General features: G+C 39.9%; 3 non-coding genes across 3 annotated transcripts in view; all 3 read right to left on the bottom strand.

Annotated features, from left to right (window-relative positions):
- Window positions 1-890: 890 nt before the first annotated feature.
- On the bottom strand, window positions 891-963 carry TRNAR-UCG (transfer RNA arginine (anticodon UCG)). Its single transcript has one exon. It is a non-coding gene; the product is annotated as a tRNA-Arg (tRNA).
- A 647-nt stretch (window positions 964-1,610) lies between these two features.
- On the bottom strand, window positions 1,611-1,683 carry TRNAR-CCU (transfer RNA arginine (anticodon CCU)). The gene has a single exon. It is a non-coding gene; the product is annotated as a tRNA-Arg (tRNA).
- Window positions 1,684-4,935: 3,252 nt separating this feature from the next.
- The window catches only part of TRNAG-CCC (transfer RNA glycine (anticodon CCC)), a 73-nt gene continuing 8 nt past the window's right edge, over window positions 4,936-5,000 (bottom strand). The window contains exon 1 of the tRNA in view: window positions 4,936-5,000. This exon is cut by the window's right edge and continues 8 nt beyond it. This is a non-coding gene — a tRNA (tRNA-Gly).

Below are 5,000 nucleotides of genomic sequence, written 5' to 3' on the forward strand. Positions count from 1 at the left end.
GAAAGAGGGAGGATTTTTGTTATCACCTCAGATGGGACTTGAACCCACAATCCCTGGATTAGGAGGCCAGTGCCTTATCCATTAGGCCACTGAGGCACACATGCATAGCTCTTTTCTAGAGGCATTATTTAAATGTATTCTATGGTCAGACACCGGTGTGTGCACACAGGGCATTTCTCACTTCTCTCTATAAGTAAACTTCCCATTTTCAACCTCTTCCATCCCCGAATTTAACGCTCTCTTCTATGCTATAATGGAGACTTTGCAATTTTAGCAAGTGGAGAGAAATTGGAGAACCACTTTCGACTCCACACTTCTTCTTACTTACTTCTTTTCTCAATATACTGGGCTTAGAAAATGGTATCAAGCCATCCTTATCATCAGCAGGACACGGAAAGAGGCACCAAGTCTCCTAACCAAGTTCAACCACACTCTGCAACTTAACCATTGCACTACAAATTAGGCAACGGGGGCATCAGCAAAGGCAGCCAATGTGCCGATCCTTTATACATTTTTTGTAGTACTTTTCTTACTCGGAGGCAAAATCAGCACTTTAACTGCCCAAATCATACAGATTTTACACATGTACCACTCTATGCACACATAGGCACACACCTTGCAGTTCTTCTACACACACTTAAGCTAAAAACCCATTCTGTCACGTCAAAATTCTGCAAACCTATTACATATTCAGTGGGTCGGCATAGAAGCACTTTTTAATGCCACTAAAATGCACAAGTAGTTAGACTGAAGATGCAACCTGAATGAGTTTACAGTATGCACTCCACTTTATTAATGATTAGTAATGAGAAAGTGAGGACTACAAGAGTATTGGAAAAGACTTTTTCCACTCTGAATGTAAAGCAGATTGTGTGACCATTGGCCAAAAACGACCACGAAGGGACTCGAACCCTCAATCTTCTGATCCGAAGTCAGACGCCTTATCCATTAGGCCACGCGGTCATCCGGCCACCTGAGATGATTTTTATCATGTAGGTGGTATGCATGGATGGAGAACATATTATTGAAAGGTATTCAGGTTTACATCCCATAGTGTTCTTTCAGCTCTTTTCGCTGGAAACACTTTTTTGGAATCTATATATTGAGAATTTTATGAGTACGATATGCTTTTGTTTTCCTTTTTGCATACAAACCTCTTTCCTCATGAGTTTAAAGCTCATTTGTATGCTCTACATAGCTCTGGACGTTTCCAGACGTGGAGTGAAACTGTTTTGAAAGTAGTACAAATTGCTCCTTCCTGCATATGCTAATTTTTCACACTCACATAGGTTGTATAAGTTTTATGAATCCTGGCTTGACCTATTCAAGTAGCTGAAAGCCTGTCACCACCTCTAGAAACAAGATTCACACCAATCCAATTCAAATCATTTTTTCCAAAGGAATATGTTCTGGCCGGTCGAAAATGCATCTCACAAAAATAGGCATTTAAAAATCTACTTTGCAGTTTCAGAACACTAACATGACTGTGAAGTGTACACAAGTAAAATGGGACCGTTTCAAAGTACCTAATCCCTCATAAACTTCTGAGAGGAAGCATGTAATAAATCTACCTAATTTTCTGGAAAAGAAAGAGGGAGGATTTTTGTTATAACCTCAGATGGGACTTGAACCCACAATCCCTGGCTTAGGAGGCCAGTGCCTTATCCATTAGGCCACTGAGGCACACATGCATAGCTCTTTTCTAGAGGCATTATTTAAATGTATTCTATGGTCAGACACCGGTGTGTGCACACAGGGCATTTCTCACTTCTCTCTATAAGTAAACTTCCCATTTTCATCCTCTTCCATCCCCGACTTTAACGCTCTCTTCTATGCTATAATGGAGACTTTGCAATTTTAGCAAGTGGAGAGAAATTGGAGAACCACTTTCGACTCCACACTTCTTCTTCACTTACTTCTTTTCTCAATATACTGGGCTTAGAAAATGGTATCAAGCCATCCTTATCATCAGTAGGACACGGAAAGAGGCACTAAGTCTCCTAACCAAGTTCAACCACACTCTGCAACTTAACCATTGCACTACAAATTATGCAACGGGGGCATCAGCAAAGGCAGCCAATGTGCCGATCCTTTATACATTTTGTGTAGTACTTTTCTTACTCGGAGGCAAAATCAGCACTTTAACTGCCCAAATCATACAGATTTTACACATGTAGCACTCTATGCACACATAGGCACACACCTTGCAGTTCTTCTACACACACTTAAGCTAAAAACCCATTCTGTCACGTCAAAATTCTGCAAACCTATTACATATTCAGTGCGTCGGCATAGAAGCACTTTTTAATGCCACTAAAATGCACAAGTAGTTAGACTGAAGATGCAACCTGAATGAGTTTACAGTATGTACTCCACTTTATTAATGATTAGTAATGAGAAAGTGAGGACTACAAGAGTATTGGAAAAGACTTTTTCCTCTCTGAATGTAAAGCAGATTGTGTGACCATTGGCCAAAAACGACCACGAAGGGACTCGAACCCTCAATCTTCTGATCCGAAGTCAGACGCCTTATTTATTTATTTATTTAATTTATATGGCGCGTTATAACCACAGGGGTCTCTAAGCGCAGTCTGACCAGATTTACGTGAAAGATGTTACATTCACTTGAAACCAACTGTGCACCTAAGATCTGCTCCATGCTTGTTTGAACAGTACCTTATCCATTAGGCCACGCGGTCATCCGTCCACCTGAGATGTTTTTTATCATGTAGGTGGTATGCATGGATGGAGAACATATTATTGAAAGGTATTCAGGTTTACATCCCATAGTGTTCTTTCAGCTCTTTTCACTGGAAGCACTTTTTTGGAATCTATATATTGAGAATTTTATGAGTACGATATGCTTTTGTTTTCCTTTTTCCATACAAACCTCTTTCATCATGAGTTTAAAGCTCATTTGTATGCTCTACATAGCTCTGGACGTTTCCAGACGTGGAGTGAAACTGTTTTGAAAGTAGTACAAATTGCTCCTTCCTGCATATGCTAATTTTTCACACTCACATAGGTTGTATAAGTTTTATGAATCCTGGCTTGACCTATTCAAGTAGCTGAAAGCCTGTCACCACCTCTAGAAACAAGTTTCACACCAATCCAATTCATATCATTTTTTCCAAAGGAATATGTTCTGGCCGGTCGAAAATGCATCTCACAAAAATAGGCATTTAAAAATCTACTTTGCAGTTTCAGAACACTAACATGACTGTGAAGTGTACACAATTAAAATGGGACCGTTTCAAAGTACCTAATCTCTCATAAACTTCTGAGAGGAAGCATGTAATAAATCTCCCTAATTTTCTGGAAAAGGAAGAGGGAGGATTTTTGTTATCACCTCAGATGGGACTTGAACCCACAATCCCTGGATTAGGAGGCCAGTGCCTTATCCATTAGGCCACTGAGGCACACATGCATAGCTCTTTTCTAGAGGCATTATTTAAATGTATTCTATGGTCAGACACCGGTGTGTGCACAAAGGGCATTTCTCACTTCTCTCTATGAGTAAACTTCCCATTTTTATCCTCTTCCATCCCCGACTTTAACGCTCTCTTCTATGCTATAATGGAGACTTTGCAATTTTAGCAAGTGGAGAGAAATTGGAGAACCACTTTCGACTCCACACTTCTTCTTCACTTACTTCTTTTCTCAATATACTGGGCTTAGAAAATGGTATCAAGCCATCCTTATCATCAGTAGGACACGGAAAGAGGCACTAAGTCTCCTAACCAAGTTCAACCACACTCTGCAACTTAACCATTGCACTACAAATTAGGCAACGGGGGCATCAGCAAAGGCAGCCAATGTGCCGATCCTTTATACATTTTGTGTAGTACTTTTCTTACTCGGAGGCAAAATCAGCACTTTAACTGCCCAAATCATACAGATTTTACACATGTACCACTCTATGCACACATAGGCACACACCTTGCAGTTCTTCTACACACACTTAAGCTAAAAACCCATTCTGTCACGTCAAAATTCTGCAAACCTATTACATATTCAGTGCGTCGGCATAGAAGCACTTTTTAATGCCACTAAAATGCACAAGTAGTTAGACTGAAGATGCAACCTGAATGAGTTTACAGTATGTACTCCACTTTATTAATGATTAGTAATGAGAAAGTGAGGACTACAAGAGTATTGGAAAAGACTTTTTCCACTCTGAATGTAAAGCAGATTGTGTGACCATTGGTCAAAAACGACCACAAAGGGACTCGAACCCTCAATCTTCTGATCCGAAGTCAGACGCCTTATCCATTAGGCCACGCTGTCATCCGTTCACCCTTATATGATTTTTATCATGTAGGTGGTATGCATGGATGGAGAACATATTATTGAAAGGTATTCAGGTTTACATCCCATAGTGTTCTTTCAGCTCTTTTCGCTGGAAGCACTTTTTTGGAATCTATATATTGAGAATTTTATGAGTACGATATGCTTTTGTTTTCCTTTTTGCATACAAACCTCTTTCCTCATGAGTTTAAAGCTCATTTGTATGCTCTACATAGCTCTGGACGTTTCCAGACGTGGAGTGAAACTGTTTTGAAAGTAGTACAAATTGCTCCTTCCTGCATATGCTAATTTTTCACACTCACATAGGTTGTATAAGTTTTATGAATCCTGGCTTGACCTATTCAAGTAGCTGAAAGCCTGTCACCACCTATAGAAACAAGATTCACACCAATCCAATTCAAATCATTTTTTCCAAAGGAATATGTTCTGGCCGGTCGAAAATGCATCTCACAAAAATAGGCATTTAAAAATCTACTTTGCAGTTTCAGAACACTAACATGACTGTGAAGTGTACACAAGTAAAATGGGACCGTTTCAAAGTACCTAATCCCTCATAAACTTCTGAGAGGAAGCATGTAATAAATCTACCTAATTTTCTGGAAAAGAAAGAGGGAGGATTTTTGTTATCACCTCAGATGGGACTTGAACCCACAATCCCTGGCTTGGGAGGCCAGTGCCTTATCCATTAGGCC

The sequence above is a fragment of the Triturus cristatus genome, chromosome 4_1 (genome assembly GCF_964204655.1).
Source record: "Triturus cristatus chromosome 4_1, aTriCri1.1, whole genome shotgun sequence".
NCBI classification, from domain to species: domain Eukaryota; kingdom Metazoa; phylum Chordata; class Amphibia; order Caudata; family Salamandridae; genus Triturus; species Triturus cristatus.